Raw genomic sequence first — 20031 nt, forward strand, 5'->3', positions numbered from 1 at the left:
TTTAATAGGCTGCTCTAGAAAATACTTCAAGACTTGCAAAAATAAATGCTCTCGAGGTGGAATAATTAGTATGGAGTGGAAATTTGAAGGGCGGTGCCTCCTACCAGTAACCTCTCATCAAAGCACTTCCATCCACCAACGGAAGGTACCAGTTAACTTCAGCCTTGCTCCTTCCAACACTCAAGAGAGAGGATGATGGACCTTAAAAGACCTTAAGAGTCGAATTTAAGTGCTATCTTTTATTTTAAGCACTATGAATTCCCAGACAACCAGAGACAAATCCAAAATATAAGTTTAAGGAAGAGAGAGAAGAAAGACTTCTGACATGGGTGTAATAATAATATTGACAACAATAATAATAGCATTTATTGAATATCTTCTATAAGTCTAGCAGGCAACTTTGATGCATTTTATATCTGTTATCATTTTGTCCTTACAACACGGTAAGGTGGGAACAATTGACTTCATTTTACAGATGGAAACATAAAGGGGCAGGGTGGTTATGAAGCCTGTCCAAGGTCATATGTCATATAAATTGTGGAATCATGATTTGAACTCCTACATTGTAAGTCTGGATCCAAAGCCTATGCTTTTTCCTCTGTATAAACTACGTTTCTGCTAAAACCTCCCCACAAAGCATCTGATATCCGGGTGTCCAATTCTAGCCTCTAGTCTCAGCTTCAATATCTGTCCCCTGGATTACTTACCAAAAACAGTAGAAGAGACTGAAAAAAGCAGCTGGGAGGTTCCCCATAATGGTTTCCTTGTATAGCTCATCTTATTCAGTACCAACAGATCAATCTTTCTGTTACCAAGTTTCATCCATGTTACTCAAAACTCCTAGAGTGCTTGTAGGATTAGGCATAAATGCCACAATTTGTCACAGAAGTAGTCCGATTCCACTGATTAGTAGAGGTCTGTTTAGTAGCATGTGTCAATATATAATCTCCATTGCTGTCCTCACCACACACAGACATGGCCAGACCCTTCATTCATTCTCTTCTTCAGTCTGGAGTTCCCTCATTCCCTCCATCCGTCCAATGTCTAGGCATGTGACGATGTCTAAGTCAAATCCATTCCTCCATAAATCTCTCCTGACGAATCCAGCACCCCCATCTCTCCAAGCTTGACCTGCCTCACCACTTAGCGTCCCTGCCACACAATTGGACACTTAATTGTACAGCATGCTGTTATTGGGTTTTTCCGTGCATATAAGTCTTGGTTCTCCAATGAGACCACAAGATGCTTAAGGTCAGGAACACACTATAGAGAGTATTTGGTATCCATTTGGTCATTGAAGGATATTATAAAGGAGTGTGCAATGATTAGGAGGGTTAGACTCTATAGCTTCTAGTTCAGGTCTTACACCATTCAACTGTGATCTTTTCAGGGCACAGTCTGTTCATTATTTATTTTTATACTTTCCTAAGCATCCTCAGTGTCTCTTCTAGTACCTTCAAATAGTGAATTCTTTGTAAGTGTCTACTGAATAATATTTATAGCAAACTGTGTGCTGGTCACTGTATAAAATGCTGTTCATGGAGCTTCTTATGTAACCCCCACAGAACCACACAAGGCAGGTGGCGTGGGTGCACGGCATCCTGTCCTGATCTCCCCTGGAGAACTGATGCTCTCATTTCCCTGTGTCCCAGCAGTGCTGGGGGCTTGTGTTACTCTTCGGGAATTGCCCTCTGCTGAAGAGAGCCACATCACACATGGTCATGCTTCCTTCCCTGACTGACTGAGGCAAGGTGGGTGACTCTGAAGGGCCACCTTAGCTGCTCAGCTCCTTGTGGCATGAGCTGAGGTCTTTGCTGTGACTGAGCTGTAGGTCAACACCACCCTCTGTCCAGTCCTGTTTCCTTCACTCTCCCACAGACGTGGATACCACGGTGTCCACAGTAAACCCCCTGCCTGCAAATCTCAGAGTCTATTTCCCCAGGAACGGACCTAAGACAGTAGGTATTACTATTATCATCATTTCCCCATGATTCATACTAGGAAAGAGAGGCTGAGAGAAGTGAAGTAATTTGATTAAATTTAAACAAGTAGTAGAGGAGGAATGCAGGCCAGGGTGGATGGTCCACCTTCTGTGCTCTTCCTGCCATGATGTGCTGCCTCAAGAACAAATGCTGGCATCTTGAGGTAGATATCTCCCCGTCAAGGTTACTGATGCCTTTGGGCCTTTCCACCAGGACAGGGCAGCAGGAGTGGACCAAATCTGTGGTGTTTGCTCAGGATAACACAAGGGTCTGGGACCTCCAGATATGCTGGGATAATGCAGCACCGGGATCCTCGACCACCTTTTAACCCTCCTTTGGGATCACTGACATCACACAGGCCTTATCTTTGAACCACTTTTTAAAAATCCACAATTATTAAATGACAGAAAAGAAGATTGAGGTGAGACTAATTAGAGAGGAAAAAATAATTTTCTTTTGAGCATGGTGATCAGCTGTTTTCTGTTTAACATGACTAAACAGAGACAATGATTGTAAAGGTACTCATGCAGTGTCTAGGGTAAACAGGAGAAACGCCTTTCTGGAAATGAAGAAAGGTTGTGAGTGATTTCTAAGCATGGTTGTCATTTTGGAATCTCTTCCTCTGAAAGAAAATCATACTAATCACAGAAATCAATAAAAAATTTGGGAGATAGTATGAAATATTAAGAGGGTACACTCAGGTTCTAGAAACTTGGCATGTATAGAAACTTCCCTACCTCCCTTTAAGATGTAGAACAACTGTGTCTGGAGGACCTTGAAAAGTGTCTGGATTGATTTCTTGGGTGGTTTCAGAAGGTAAGGAATGGACCCATATCTTCTCAAGATAGTTGTGCCTTGAAGAGCTGACCCCTGTGATTAATTTGGATTGAAAAAAATTAAGGTGTGAAAACAGGCCTCTCTTTTCTATGTCTTTATTTTTCAATTTTTCCTGAGACTCTCTGTTAGTGTTTATGGGTAGGAGGGAAACATTTAATTTAACCAAAGAGCTATTTAAATCTTATAGTAATAGAGGAAAAACGACAAAAAAGGATGTGACACTGAAAAATATGAATGATTAAATATAAATTTTGCAGGCTATTTTTCTGAGCTTGTGTGTGTGTGTGTGTGTGTGTGTGTGTGTGTGAGAGACAGAGAGAGAGAGAGAGAGAGAGAGAGAGAGAGAAACCTTTTTCTTAAAAGTATTTATTCTAGCCTAACAGTTTGATTTGAGATACACTGCAGTACAATTCTGCAGTAGTTGGACAAAATACATACCTGACAGACACAGAAGATGGTAAAAGGCTCTCTTGGTTAAGGACCTGATAAGAGGAAAGGTTTATCTAACTCCAAAGTCCACACAGAATGAAATTTACACCCGCCAGTTTGTGTGCCCATTTTTAATTTATATAAATTTCTTTAATATCATGTCTTAATCCACCTTCTTTTTCTAAAAACATTTCAAAACATTAAGATAAATTTTTTTAGATTTCAGCCCACAAATTAATTCATGTATTTGATATCTCCCACATGGCAAGCAATATACTAAAAGGTGAGGAAACCTTCACTCTAGTTATGGCCTAAAAACATTGGTCCTGAGGAAGCCATTTAACTTCTTTCCATCACTGTGTTTAGATCGCTAAAATAAGACTACATTGTGGCTCTCAAATGCTTACAGGGTCAAGCAAATAGCATAAATGTACTTGAAGCCGAGATGCTTCATTTGCATATTAACCAAAAGGCACATTCTTCTCTTCCACAAAGACGCTTGCTTTCTTCTTTCTTTTAAAACACAGTACCCCCTCAGATTATATTTTGTTTTCCCATTCCTGACAAAGACAGACATATTTTCTTTCTTTTTAACTGTACTACAAGAAAATAATAATACAAACACAATGAGTAACGTCAACAGACCACTGACTACAACACTGCCAGCCCATCAGGGAATGCCCCGATGGAGTCACACTGGAGAGATCAGCCCCCATCTGCAGAAGCACCTGCTATCCACTGTGGCTGGTGGCTTCTATGCAGGAATGCAGGCCCAGTGCTGCCTAATATTCCAAGTTTTCAAGAGAAGCCTAACGTTTAGATTTTTATTTGAAATACACTTGCTTGAAAATTTTGGCAACTAATTCAAAAACTTATAAGAATTCAACTAGGGTCATCACTGTGATGAACAAACAACGAGGCCATCTGTGGCCTGGGGGCTGTCAGTTTGAGACTTTGGGACTCGTTGATTTCTAAGGTTTCCCCCTACTCAAACAGTTCTGTGATTTCCATTGGGAGATCCTGAAGTTTGGATCACAGTGGCATCAATCCAATTAAAATCACAGCTAGAGCTGCCAGAAAGAGTCTCATTGTACCCGCACCCTGAAAAAAGGAGTTGCCTAAGAGAAGCCATTCGTTACATTTAATAAAGTATCCAGTAACAAGAAGCTAGGAGGGAGTTCATTAAATTCTAAATTAGGAAATGTGTATGTTTAGGTGCTGGTTACAATTCTCTTGAGGCCTATGGAATACTAGGTCTTTGCTATTCGATGCAATTAATATTGATTATAAGTTGTATACGTTTTCTGAAATGGAAATATCAGTTTGGTATACTGTTGATCAAATTTTTACATCTTCAGCAGCCACAAAACCCAATGTCAGGGAGAAAATGCAAATCAGGTCCTTGAACGCACTCCCTGGGCCATATTGGGAACTCACTGAACCCCTTACTAGTCCCAGGAGTTCCAGAGACACATGGCTTCCATTGTGATATATGCTTCTATTGTGTCAGCTTAAGGGGTCTCAAAGTGATTAATGGTATCTAAAAATAGTTCCAGAGAACATGAATTGACATCTTGGCATGCCGTATTTGTTGTGTATCCTTGGCCAAGTTACTTAAACTCTCTGGACTCATTTTTTACGTCTGCAAAATAGGGATTATGTGAGGATTAATCAAAACATCATATAGGCTGACACAAGGTAGACATATAGACTCAGGAAATGTTTATTGAAGTGAAAGAGTATGAGTAAGCAACTGGTTTTGTTTAGTAGATCCCAGAATATCTAGGACGGGGTTTCTCATGAGAATATTCTAACACACTGGGGAGTTGCACCAGTGGTGAGAAAAGACAGGAGTTAGAGTGTGAGCGTAGGAAACTACACGTAGCCCAAAGCTTATCTTATCTCTATAGCAGCCGGACAGTCAAAATCTGAACTAACTCGGGGGGGCTTAGACATATGAACATATACTCTAATAATAAAAGACACTGAGAAAACCCAAAGATCCTTTTCGCATTTTAAGAAACAAACTCCTTTATTACTTGAGCAGCTTGTTGTACTTCAGATCATTATTGAAGTTCGACTAAAAAATGGCCCACTTTATTTTATCACATTATCAGGGCAGAAATTAAAGCAGAATTGATATAGCTAAGGAGAGCAGGGCTGGAAACTCATGCTATCTAAGTTCAGAGTGTGCCAAGAATTCAATTTAGTTTATGAAAATGTCAGAGACTGTCTCTGTCACAGCCGCCCTGACCTCATGAGACACTCTCCATCCACAAGGCCATGAAATTATCCCAGGTGGCCAGTTTCTAGGCCATCACAACCCTTCAAATCGTAGGGAAAACAAAACACAAGAGCATTTATCAAGAGTAGAACTGCAGGTTGGGAGAAAACTTTCTCCCAACCTGATGCATTGGCTGATGGATGACTGTGACTTTTTTGGGGGCTAGTAATTTAAAACTTCTGATATTCCAAGTTAGTGCTAATATTTGGCACTTTGGGTAGGTGCCCTCTCAGTACTGATTTTTTATTCTTCTAAGACTTGCATCTAACCTTTGGCCCATTTTGTAATCTCTCCTACCTAAAAGATGGTGTACAGATTGCCTGAGATATAGACTAACAGCTGTGTTTTTTCTGGCAATTCAAACACTTTGAATATAGGTCTTAGTAGTTGAAGTGCTAGTCTGAAAACTCTGCACTGAAGTTCTTTGAGAATTTATCAATTTGTGTTTAGGGACTTTTCAAATGGAAAAATGAAGCTATTCATGTTTTCACAGGCAGTTCCAAATTCCAAACTGTGTCAAGGGTAAAATGTTTCTGTGCTTGAAAGGCCAAGGCAGACTTACGTAACCCAGAAGAGGACAATGTAATGCTACCCCAGAAACAAATGATGGAGCTTTAAAAATGTGCTATGCTATAACTTGATGCAATAGGAAGTGGTTCTTCCTCACTCCTTAGGGGAAATGAATTTGGTTTTCATAATAAACCTGTAAGGCCTAAAGAATTAGAAATTCAAATAGTTTTTATAAATAAAGAAGGTTTTGTTTTATATTTTCCATATTTGGGAAACCAACTCTCTGAGGAGTTTTGCCAGTGGCAGGCTCTATGGGTTTTTCCATGTTGCCACTGGTAATTGTGATCTTTGTACTTTTTTCTTTTTTTTAAACAGTTGAGACTTCAGAGTCTTTGTCTGAAAAGCCCAGCTACCACATAGGTTTGCAGAATTCCTTAGATATTTTACCAGGCCAGGTTCTTCTTACTAGTCCATCTTTCACTCACGTTTTAAGCTACGGAATGGGAGGACAGCTACCTAAGATTAAAGGAAAGTACAGAAAAGTGTAGGGTACGTTGTAGTTGTTGAGAAATATGTGGAAGGTTTTCTACTTGCAGTAAGGATTTACATACTTGAGTTTGTATAGAAGTAAGAGTTTCTACAAAGACAGTAAGCTGGCTAAACCAGCAGTAGCAAAGAAACCAAAACTAAGTCCTTGATTGGTTTGGAACTGAGGGACTCAAGAGGTAAATTTTAGATAAGGAATTGTGGAGAGATGAAAAGGGGGGTGGTGTGCATCACACACCACCGGGCTAGTGGCTTTTAACTCCAAAGCCCATGGTTTTTCCACAATATTGTCTAGTTGCATTCTGTCTGCAACTATTTCCATTTGGGAACCCAGTAACTGATTTCCAACCATAGGTATATATAATGGAATATTTGCAAGCAATGAGCTTGGTGAGGAATGGTGGTGATTGAAAAAGCAGTATTCATCTTTAAAATAATTTGATAAGACAAATATTCTTGGAGATTGTGTGCCAATGTATTTTTTTTTGAAAGCTACTGTTTCTAACAGAAACTCTGATACATACCCTAAACCACCACAGAAAAACTACAGGATGTTGTAAGAAAAACTTTAAGAAGGAAATAATAAAGGACTGGCACTCAAAGTCTCCCAGAAGTTGTTTTTCACCCATAGCAGGATAAAACCGTAAAAATTAGTAACCAAATACTTTGTTTTAAGGGTGGGACAAACTATTTTTTTAAAAAGCATATAAAAGCTAATCCAAACCTTTATTCAAGCTGATATCTGTTGTGATTTTCTTGCTTTTTGGTGAGCAGAGGTAGACAAAATGTTCTCCAAAGGCCTTGAAAATGGAAGATTGTGTGGTCATTGCATTTCCCTTTAGAAGGGTGTAACACCGTTCTACTACTCCTTGCAAAAACCTAAAATTTGATAAAACAGATTAATAGGTATAAATCTTGGAAAGATAAATGCACTGAACAAACTGACGTTATTAACATAGCAACACCTATGATCATCCCAACTCACTTTCTTGTTTCTTTGCTAATACATTAACCACTGAAGCCATCTATGTTTCTTCCTTACAGTGTTTTAATTACAGACCATATTTTTTTCAGCTCGCAGTTCTCCAAAGTTCTTTCTCAATTTGGTTTTCTCAGCAAATGAGAAAAGCTAAGAGATTGGTAATGCATAGAATTTTATTATCTGCAAGGATTTAGTGATTTGGAGTGAATAAGTTTAATCAATTTCTATATTGGGAAGTTCAACGTAATTCATGTAAGCCTACAATATCTGAAAAGTTACAAATTTCAGAAGGCCTATACTTTTTATTTTCATCTAATTTTTAATTTCACCATATATTTTTTATTTTCACCCAGATAAGAACTTATCAATCAATTCATACTAAGGAAGTAACATTCATTTACTTCACAAATATTTATTAGACACCTGACATATGTCAGGAAAAAGCTAGGCACTGGGATCAGATAGTAATATCTAAAAAGAATCTTTGCTCTTGTCAAATCTGTAATGATCCAGCATAGAAGATAGATACGCAAGAAATAAAGGGTGCTAAATTATAACAATTTTAACATATGCTTATAGGGGAGCACATGTCAGAAACATGTAAGTTAGTTTAGATGGAATAGAGAAAAGCTTATAAGAGGCAGGTCCCACAAAAATCTCCCTGGTGAATATTTGTCAGTACTTAAAATCATTATTCATTTATTTGTTTCCATGCTTATTGTCTGTGTGCTCCCAATAGTATGTAAGTTTTGACCATATTTCTAGAGCCTAAACAAGGTCTGGAACACAATAAATATTTCCTAACTAAATGACTAACTGGTAAGAAATGATGCTGAGGAGGTGGATAAGAGCCTTCTAAGTTACGCTGAGATGTTCAGACTTCATTTCCCAACCAGTGGAAAGCATGGAACGGTTTCCAGCAGGAGAATGGCACGATGTGATGTTTAGTACCACTCTAGCTCCACAGAGAAAATGGATTGGGCAGAATAGGAAGAGTTAGTGACCTTCAGGGAGGGATCTACACCTGAGTACGGGTCAAATTTGATGGTGACCTAAAGTTAATGATGGGGATGGGGATGGAGAGAAGTGGACAGATTCAGGAAATGTTTAAGAAATACAACCAACAGGCCTTGGCGATTGGATGGATATGGTGCAGGGAGGGAGGGGATTAATCAAGAGAGATTTCAGGTCTGAACCATTAGATGGTTGGATGATATTAATATTTATTAAGATAGGAAACACTGGAGCAAGAAGGGTTTTCTCGGGTAATGTCAAGAACTCAGTTTTGAGCGTAGGCACTTTGAGGTATCTTCATGATATCCAAGTAAAAATGTCCAGTAGATAATCAAACACATGGGAACAAAACTAAGAAGGGTGCCTGGACTGGAGATAGAAGTTGAACTTCTAGATCGACAGAGAAATCAGTTGCAACCCAAACTTGTGAGGAAGCTATAATCAGAACAGAGCATTATTTTTCTTTCCATTTTCATGACACTTGGCGTGCCACACTTGCTAAGCATTAGCTGATGATGACAATTTCCTGGTGTCAGACTAGTCTTCAAGTTGAAGTGCCAAACTGCACTGACAAAGCCTGGCCTCGTGCAATTTCCAAATTGCTTGGCAGCTGAAAGAGGTGAAAAACTCATTACCAACCCATCTGTCCTGAGATTCTGCCCTGATTTCTAGGCTAGAGAAATTTGAATAATTTCAAGAAAATTTAAATAGCACACATGGATCAGTAAATTCCTTCACTATCAGCTCTATATTCTAGTTTCTTGGACATGAGCGAAAACCTCAGAAAGTTGAGCAAGGTGGCAGTATTAGCAAGTAGATACCCTAAATGTCGCCTTCATTTCAGTAGAAAACATAATTGAACAGAGAATCAGAGGTCTTTCCATTAAGTATACTACATTTTTGTTACCAATGCTGATTTTTGTCCCCTCTATTTCTATAATCTGTGTTTAGGTCTATATTAAGGTACTCCTGTACCATAAAATTAAAACACAGTAGGAGCAATGAAATTAATGGAATGGTCAATTTGACTCTCTTGCTTGTTGCAGAGAAACTTTCCTGAATTCACATCTTTACTCCCCTACTTGCCTTCAGTCCTTTTCTCCTCTTTTCTTTCCATTCTTCCTGATTTCTCTCCCTTCTTCCCTTTCTTTCTTTCTTTCCTTGTGTAATGAAAGAGGATGGGATTTTGGGTGCGTGGGATTCTGAGTCAGAGAGAACTGGCTTTGGATCAGATTTCTACTTAATTTTTATTAAAGGCTCTGAACCTGTTCCCTAAGTTTTAAATTATAATAATGATGATGATTTAAAATATCACAAGGTGGGGGGACCTTCAAGATGGTGGAGGAGTAAGAGGTGGAGATCACTTTCCTCCCCACAAATACATCAGGAATACATCTACATGTGGAACAACTCCTACAGAACACCTACTGAATGCTGGCAGAAGACCTCAGACCTCCCAAAAGGCAAGAAACTCCCCACGTACCTAGGTAGGGCAAAAGAAAAAACAGAAACAAAAGAACAGGAACGGGACCTGCACCAGTGGGAGGGAGTCATGAAGGAGGAAAGGTTTCCACACACTAGGAAGCCCCTTCCCTGGTGGAGATGGGGGGTGGTGGGGGGGAAGCTTTGGAGCCATGGAGGAGAGCGCAGCAACAGGGGTGCGGAGGGCAAAGCAGAGACGTTCCCGCACAGAGGATCGGTGCCGACCGGCACTCACCAGCCCAAGTGGCTCGTCTGCTCACCCGCCGGGGCGGGCAGGGGCTGGGAGCTGAGGCTCGGGCTTCAGAGGTTGGATTCCAGGCAGAGGACCGGGGTTGGCTGCACGAACACAGCCTGAAGGGTGCTAGTGCACCACAGCTAGCCAGGAGGGAGTCCGGGAAAAAGTTTGGAACTGCCTAAGAGGCAAGAGACCATTGTTTCAGGGTGCACAAGGAGAGGGGATTCAGAGCACCACCTAAACTAGCTCCAGAGATGGGCGCGAGCCGTGGCTATCAGCGCGGACACCAGAGACGGGCACGAACAACGCGAACGCTGCTTCTGCTGACACCAGGAATCCTGTGTGCAAGCACAGGTCACTATCCACACCCCCCAAGGAGCGTGTGCAGCCCGCCACTGCCAGCATCCTGAGATCCAGGATCCCCAGGAGAACACATGGCGCACCTCAAGCTGTTGCAACGTCACACTGGCCTCTGCCACTGCAGGCTCGTCCCACCTTCCAACTGTGACCACCGTATGCCTCCCTCCCCACGGCCTGAGTGAGTCAAAGCACCCTAATTAGCTGCTGCTTTAACCCCCTCCTCTCTGGGCGGGAAACAGATGCCAGAGGGTGACCTACACGCAGAGGTGGGGCCAAAATCAAAGCTGAACCCCGGGAGCTGTGCAAACAAAGAAGAGAAAGGGAAATTTCTCCCAGCAGCCTCAGGAGCAGCAGATTAAATCTCCACAATCAAGTTGATGTACCTGCATCTCTGCAATACCTAAACAGACAACAAATAGTCGCAAAATTGAGGTGGTGGACTTTGGGAGCAACTCTAGATTTGGGGTTTGCTGTCTGCAACTGATTTGTTTCTGATTTTTATGTTTATCTTAGTTTAGTTTTTTGTGCTTGTTATCATTGGTGGATTTGTTTGCTTGCTCTCTTCTTTTTTTATTACTTTTTTATTTAAATAATATAAAAATTTTTATTAATTTTATTAAAAATTTTATTTTTTTTCTCTGTTTTCTTCTGAGCTATATGCTGACAGGGTCTTGGTGCTCTGGCCTGGTGTCAGGCCTGAGTCTCTAATGTGGGAGAGCCGAGTTCAGGACATTGGACCACCAGAGACCTCCTGGCACCAGGTAATATCAATTGGCAAGAGCTCTCCCAGAGATCTCCATCTCAATGCTAAGATCCAGCTCCACCCAACGGCCAGCAGGCTCCAGTGCTGGACGTCCCATGCCAAACAACTAGCAAGACAGGAACACAACCCAACCCATTAACAGAGAGGCTGCCTAATATCATACTAAGCTCACAGACATGCCAAAACACACCACTGGCCATGGCCCTGCCCACCAGAAAGACAAGATCCAGCCCCACCCAGCAAAACACAGGCACAAGTGCCCTCCACCAAAAAGCCTACAAAAGCCACTGAAACAACCTCACCCACTGGGGGCAGACACCAAAAACAATGGGAACTACAAACCTGCAGCCTGTGAAAAAGAGACCCCAAACACAGTAAGTTAAACAAAATGAGAAGACAGAGAAATATGCAGCAGATGAAGGAGCAAAGTAAAAACCCACCAGACCTAACAAATGAAGAGGAAATAGGCAGTCTACCTGAAAAACAATTCAGAGTAACGATAGTAAAGATGATCCTAATCTTGTAAATAAAATGGAGAAAATACAAGAAACGTTTAACAAGGACCTAGAAGAACTAAAGAGCAAACAAACAATGACGAACAACACAATACATGAAATTAAAATTCTCTAGAAGGAATCAATACCAGAATAACTGATAAGTGGCCTGGAAGATAAAATAGTGGAAATAACTACTGCAGAGCAGAATAAAGAAAAATGAATGAAAAGAATTGAGGACAGTCTCAGAGACCTCTGGGACAACATTAAACACACCAACATTCGAATTATAGGGGTCCCAGAAGAAGAAGAGAAAAAGAAATGGTCTGAGAAAAGATTTGAAGACATTATAGTTGAAAACTTCCCTAACATGGGAAACAAAATAGTCAGTCAAGTCCAGGAAGCACAGAGAGTCCCATATAGGATACATGCTAAGACACATATTAATCAAACTATCAAAAATTAAATACAAAGAAAAAATATTGAAAGCAGCAAGGGAAAAACAACAAATAACATACAAGGGAATCCCCATAAGGTTAACAGTTGATCCTTCAGTAGAAACTCTGCAAGCCAGAGGGAGTGGCAGGACATATTTAAAGTGATGAAAAGGAAAAACCTACACCTAAGATTTCTCTACCCAGCAAGGATCTCGTTCAGATTTGATAGGGAAATTAAAACCTTTACAGACAAGCAAAAGTTAAGAGAATTCAGCACCACCAAACCAGCTTTACAACAAAAGCTAAAGGAACTTCACTAGGCAGGAAACACAAAAGAAGGAAAAGACCTACAATAACAAACCCAAAACAATTAAGAAAATGGTAATAGGAACATACATATCGATAATTACCTTAAATGTAAATGGATTTAATGCTTCAACCAAAAGACACAGACTGGCTGAATGGATACAAAAACAAGACCCATATATATGCTGTCTACAAGAGACCCACTTCAGACCTAGTGACACATACAGACTGAAAGTGAGGGGGTGGAAAAAGATATTCCATGCAAATGGAAATCAAAAGAAAGCTGGAGTAGCAATTCTCATAACAGACAAAATAGACTTTAAAATAAAGACTATTACAAGAGACAAAGAAGGACATTACATAATGATCAAGGGATCAATCCAAGAAGAAGATATAACAATTGTAAATATTTATGCACCCAACATAGGAGCACCTCAATACATAAGGCAAATGCTAGCAGCCATAAAAGGGGAAATCGACAGTAAAACAGTCACAGCAGGGGAATTTAACACCCCACTTTCACCAATGGACAGATTATCCAAAATGAAAATAAATAAGGAAACACAAGCTTTAAATGATACATTAAACAAGATGGACTTAATTGATATTTATAGGACATTCCATCCAAAAACAACAGAATATGCTTTCTTCTCAAGTGCTTATGGAACATTCTGCAGGATAGATCATATCTTGGGTCACAAATCAAGCCTTGGTAAATTTAAGAAAATTGAAATCATATCAGGTATCTTTTCTGACCAAAACGCTCTGAGACTAGATATCAATTACAGAAAAAAAAATGTAAAATATACAAACACATGGAGGCTAAACAATACGCTATTAAATAGCCAAGAGATCACTGACGAAATCAAAGAGGAAAATAAAAAACACCTAGAAACAAATGACAATGAAAACACGATGACCCAAAACCTGTGGGATGCAGCAAAAGCAGGTCTAAGAGGGAAGTTTATAGAAATACAATTCTACCTTAAGAAACAAGAAAAATCTCAAATAAACAACCTAACCTTACACCTAAAGCAATTAGAGAAAGAGGAACAAAAAAACCCCAAAGTTAGCAGAAGGAAAGAAATCATTAAGATCAGATCAGAAATAAATGAAAAAGAAATGAAGGAAACAATAGCAAAGATCAATAAAACTAAAAGCTGGTTCTTGGAGAAGATAAACAAAATTGATAAAACTTTAGCCAGACTCACCAAGAAAAAAAGGGAGAAGACTCAAATCAACAGAATTAGAAATGAAAAAAGGAGGAGGTTAGAGAAGATGGTGGAAGAGTGAGATGCGGAGATCACCTTCCTCCCCACAGATACATCAGAAATACATCTACACGTGGAACTACTCCTACAGAACACCTACTGAACGCTGGCAGAAGACCTCAGACCTCCCATTAGGCAAGAAACTCCCCACGTACCTGGGTAGGGCAAAAGAAAAAACAGAGACAAAAGAATAGGGACGGGACCTGCACCAGTGGGAGGGAGCTGTTAAGTTGGAAAGGTATCCACACACTAGGAAGCCCCTTCGCGGGCAGAGACTGTGGGTGGTGGAGGGGGGAGTTTCCGAGCCTCGGAGGAGAGCACAGCCACAGGGGTGCGGAGGGCAAAGCAGAGAGATGCCCGCACAGAGGATCGGTGCCGACCAGCACTCACCAGCCCGAGAGGCTTGTCTGCTCACCCGCTGGGGCGGGCGGGGGCTAGGAGCCGAGGCTCAGGGTTCGGAGGTCGGATCCCAGGGAGAGGACTAGAGTTGGCTGCGTGAACACAGCCTGAAGGAGGCTAGTGCACCACGGCTACCTGGGAGGGAGTCCGGGAAAAGTCTGGAGCTGCCAAAGAGGCAAGAGACTATTTCTTCCCTCTTTGTTTCCTGGTGCGCGAGGAGAGGGGTTTAAGAGCACTGCTTAAAGGAGCTCCAGAGACGGGCGTGAGCTGCGACTATCAGCGCGGACTCCACAGACGGGCATGAGATGCTAAGGCTGCTGCTGCCGCCACCAGGAAGCCTGTGTGCGAGCACAGGTCACTGTCCACACCTCCCCTCCTGGAAACCTGTGCAGCCCGCCACTGCCAGGGTCCCATGATCCAGGGACAACTTCCCCGGGAGAATGCACGGTGCGCCTCAGGCTGGTGCAACGTCACGCCAGCCTCTTCCACCGCAGGCCCGCCCCTCACTCCGTGCTCCTCCCTCCCCCACGGCCTGAGTGAGCCAGAGTACCCGAAGCAGCTGCTCCTTTAACCCCTTCCTGTCTGAGTGAAGAACAGATGCCCTCCGGCGACCTACAAGCTGAGGTGGGTCCAAATCCAAAGCTCAGCAGTGAGAACAAAGAAGAGAAAGGGAAATCTCTCCCAGCAGCCTCAGAAGCAGCATATGAAAGCTCCACAATCAACTTGATGTGCCTGCATCTGTGGAACACCTGAATAGACAATGAATCATCCCAAATTGAGGAGGTGGACTTTGGGAGCATCGAGATATATATATATATATATATATATATATATATATATATATATATATTTTTCCCCTTTTCCTCTTTTTGTGAGTGTGTATGTGTGTGCTTCTGTGTGAGATTTTGTATGTATAGCTTTGCTTTCACCATTTGTCCTAGGATTCTGTCCGTCCGTTCTTTTTTTCTGGTTTTTTTTTACTTTAAAAAATTTTTTTCATAATAATTATTTTTTATTTTAATAACTTTATTTTATTTTATCTTATTTATTTTATTTTACCCTCTTTCTTTCTTTCTATTGTTTCTCCCCTTTATTTTATTTTATTTTATTTTTTCGGTATGCGGGCCCCTCACTGTTGTGGCCTCTCCCACTGTGGAGCACAGGCTCCGGACACACAGGCTCAGCAGCCATGGCTCATGGGCCCAGCCGCTCCGCGGCATGTGGGACCGGGGCACGAACCCGTGTCCCCTGCATCGGCAGGCAGACTCTCAACCACTGCGCCACCAGGGAAGCCCTGTTTCTCCCTTTTATTCTGAGCCGTGTGGATGAAAGCCTCTTGGTGCTCCCGCCAGAAGTCAGTGCTGTGCCTCTGAGGTGGGAGAGCCAACTTCAGGAAAATGGTCCACAAGAGACCTCCCAGCTCCACGTAATATCAAACAGCGAAAATCTCCCAGAGATCTGCATCTGAACACCAAGACCCAGCTTCACTCAATGATCAGCAAGCTACAGTGCTGGACACCCTATGCCAGACAACTAGCAAGACAGGAACACAGCCTCATCCATTGCCAGAGAGGCTGCCTAAAATCATAATAAGGCCACAGACACCCCAAAACACACCACCAGATGTGCACATGCCCACCAGAAAGACAAGATCCAGCCTCATCCACCAGAACACAGGCACTAATCCCCTCCACCAGGAAGGACACACAACCCACTGAACCAACCTTGGCCACTGGGGACAGACACCAAAAACAACAGGAACTACGAACCTGTAGCCTGCAAAAAGGAGACCCCAAACACAGTAAGATGAGCAAAATGAGAAGACAGGAAAACACACAGCAGATAAAGGAACAAGATAAAAACCCACCAGACCTAACAAATGAAGAGGAAATAGGCAGTCTACCTGAAAAACAATTCAGAATAATGATAGTAAAGATGACCCAAAATCTTGGAAATAGAATAGAGAAAATGCAAGAAACATTTAACAAGGACGTAGAAGAACTGAAGAGGAAACAAGCAATGATGAACAACACAATAAATGAAATTTAAAATACTCTAGAAGGGATCAGTAGCAGAATAACTGAGGCAGAAGAACGGATAAGTGACCTGGAAGATAAAATAGTGGAAATAACTACTGCAGAGCAGAATAAAGAATAAAGAATGAAAAGAACTGAGGACAGTCTCAGAGACCTCTGGGACAACATTAAACACACCAACATTCGAATTATAGGTGTCCCAGAAAAAGAAGAGAAAAAGAAAGGGACTGAGAAAATATTTGAAGAGATTATAGTTGAAAACTTCCCTAATATGGGAAAGGAAATGGTTAATCAAGTCCAGGAAGCAGAGAGAGTCACAGACAGGATAAATCCAAGGAGAAACACACCAAGACACATATTAATCAAACTGTCAAAAATTAAATACAAAGAAAACCTACTAAAAGCAGCAAGGGAAAAGCAACAAATAACACATAAGGGAATCCCCATAAGGTTAACAGCTGATCTTTCAGCAGAAACTCTGTAAGCCAGAAGGGACTGGCAGGACATATTTAAAGTGATGAAGAAGAAAAACCTACAACCAAGATTACTCTACCCAGCAAGGATATCATTCAGATTTGATGGAGAAATTAAAACCTTTACAGACAAGCAAAAGCTGAGAGAGTTCAGCACCACTAAACCACCTTTACAACAAATGCTAAAGGAACTTCTCTAGGCAAGAAACAGAAGAGAAGGAAAAGACCTACAATAACAAACCCAAACAATTAAGAAAATGGGAATAGGAACATACAGATCGATAATTACCTTAAATGTAAACGGACTAAATGCTCCCACCAAAAGATACAGACTGGCTGAATGGATACAAAAACATGACCTATATATATGCTGTCTACAAGAGACCCACTTCAGACCTAGGGACACATACAGATTGAAAGTGAGGGAATGGAAAAAGATATTCCATGCAAATGGAAATCAAAAGAAAGCTGGAGTAGCTATTCTCATATTAGACAAAATAGACTTTAAAATAAAGACTATACAAGAGACAAAGAAGGACACTACATAATGATCAAGGGATCAATCCAAGAAGAAGATATAACAATTGTAAATATTTATGCACCCAACATAGGAGCACCTCAATACATAAGGCAAATACTAACAGCCATAAAAGGGGAAATTGACAGTAACACAATCATAGTAGGGGACGTTAACACCCCACTTTCACCAATGGACAGATTATCCAAAATGAAAATAAATAAGGAAACACAAGCTTTAAATGATACATTAAACAAGATGGACTTAATTGACATTTATAGGACACTCCATCCAAAAATAACAGAATACACATTTTTCTCAAGTGCTCATGGAACATTCTCCAGGATAGATCATATCTTGTGTCAGAAATCAAGCCTTGGTAAATTTAAGAAAATTGAAATGGTATCAAGTATCTTTTCTGACCACAACGCTATGAGACTAGATATCAATTACAGGAAAAGATCTGTAAAATATACAAGCACATGGAGGATAAACAATACGCTATTAAATAGCCAAGACATCACTGAAGAAATCAAAGAGCAAATCAAAAAATACCTAGAAACAAATGACAATGGAGACATGACGATCCAAAACCAATGCGAGGGCTTCCCTGGTGGCGCAGTGGTTGACAGTCAGCCTGCCGATGCAGGGGACATGGGTTCGTGCCCCGGTCTGGGAAGATCCCACATACCGTGGAGTGGCTGGGCCCGTGAGCCATGGCTGCTGAGCCTGCGTGTCCAGAGACTGTGCTCCGCAACAGGAGAGGCCACAACAGTGAGAGGCCCGCGTACAGCAAAAAAAAAAAAAACCTATGGGATGCAGCAAAAGCAGTTCTCAGAGGGAAGTTTATAGCAATACAATCCTACCTTAAGAAACAGGCAACATCTCAAATAAACAACCTAACCCTGCACCTAAAGGAATTCACGAAAGAAGAACAAAAAACCCCCAAGTTAGCAGAAGGAAATGAATCATAAAGATCATATCAGAAATAAATGACAAAGAAATGAAGGAAACGATAGCAAAGATCAATAAAATTAAAAGCTGGTTCTTTGAGAAGATAAACAAAATTGATAAACCATTAGCCAGACTCACCAAGAATAAAAGGAAGAAGACTCAAATCAACGGAATTAGAAATGAAAAAGGAGAAGTAACAACTGACACTGAAGCAATACAAAGGATCATGAGCGATTACTACAAGCAACTCTACGCTAATGAAATGGACGACCTGGAAGAAATTGAAAAAATTTTAGAAATGCACAACCTGCCCACACTGAACCAGGAAGAAATAGAAAATATGAACAGACCAATCACAAGCATTGAAATTGAAATTGTGATGAAAAATCTTCCAAAAAACAAAAGCCCAGGACCAGAGGGCTTCACAGGCGAATTCTATCAAACATTAAGAGAAGAGCTAACACCTATCCTTCTCAAACTCTTCCAAAATATAGCGGAGGGAGGAACACTCCCAAACTCATTCTATGAGGCCACCATCACCCTGATACCAAAATCAGACAAAGATGTCACAAAGAAAGAAAATTAAAGTAGGCCAGTATCACTGAAGAACATAGATGCAAAAATCCTCAACAAAATACTAGCAAACAGAATCCAACAGCACATTAAAAGGACCATACACCATGATCAAGTGGTGTTTATGCCCGGAATGCAAGGATTCTTCAATATACACAAATCAATCAACGTGATACACCATAGTAAAAATTTGAAGGAGAAAAACCATATGATCATCTCAATAGATGCAGAGAAAGCTTTCGACAAAATTCCACACCGATTTATGATAAAAACCCTCTAGAAAGTAGGCATAGAAGGAACTTTCCTCAACATAATAAAGGCCATATATGACAAACCCACAGCCAACATCGTCCTCAATGGTGAAAAACTGGAAGCATTTCCACTAAGATCAGGAACAAGACAAGGTTGCCCACTGTCACCACTATTATTCAACATAGTTCTGGAAGTTTTAGCCACAGGAATCAGAGAAGAAAAAGAAATAAAATGAATTCAGATTGGAAAAGAAGTAAAGCTGTCACTGTTTTCAGATGATATGATACTATACATAGAGAATCCTAAAGATGCTACCAGAAAACTACTAGAGCTAATCAATGAATTTGGTAAAGTTGCAGGATACAAAATTAATGCACAGAAATTTCTGGCATTCCCATACACTTATGATGAAAAATCTGAAAGTGAAATTAAGAAAACACTCCCATTTACCATTGCAACAAAAAGAATAAAATATCTAGGAATAAACCTACCTAAGGAGACAAAAGACCTGTATGCAGAAAATTATAAGACACTGATGAAAGAAATTAAAGATGATACAAATAGATGGAGAGATATACCATGTTCTTGGATTGGAAGAACTGACATTGTGAAAATAACTCTAGTACCCAAAGCAATCTACAGATTCAATGCGATACCTATCAAACTACCACTTGCATTTTTCACAGAACTAGAACAAAAATTTTCACAATTTGGATGGAAAAACAAAAGACCTCGAATAGTCAAAGCAAACTTGAGGACGTAAAATGGAGCCTGAGGAATCAGGCTCCCTGACTTCAGACTATACTACAAAGCTACAGTAATCAAGACAGTATGGTAGTGGCAGAAAAACAGAAATATAGATCAATGGAACAGGATAGAAAGCCCAGAGATAAAC

The 20031-nt window shown here is 40.7% G+C and overlaps 1 protein-coding gene across 1 annotated transcript in view; it reads right to left on the reverse strand.

Annotated features, from left to right (window-relative positions):
• Positions 1–7354: 7354 nt before the first annotated feature.
• Positions 7355–20031, reverse strand: part of LOC309968321 (uncharacterized protein) — a gene marked incomplete at its 5' end in the record, with an annotated part of 168954 nt that continues 156277 nt past the window's right edge. The window contains one exon of the mRNA XM_082849527.1: positions 7355–7467. The remainder of the gene's footprint in view (positions 7468–20031) is intronic.

This window comes from Leucopleurus acutus (assembly GCF_964270905.1).
Source record: "Leucopleurus acutus genome assembly, chromosome: 11".
Taxonomy (NCBI): Eukaryota; Metazoa; Chordata; class Mammalia; order Artiodactyla; family Delphinidae; genus Leucopleurus; species Leucopleurus acutus.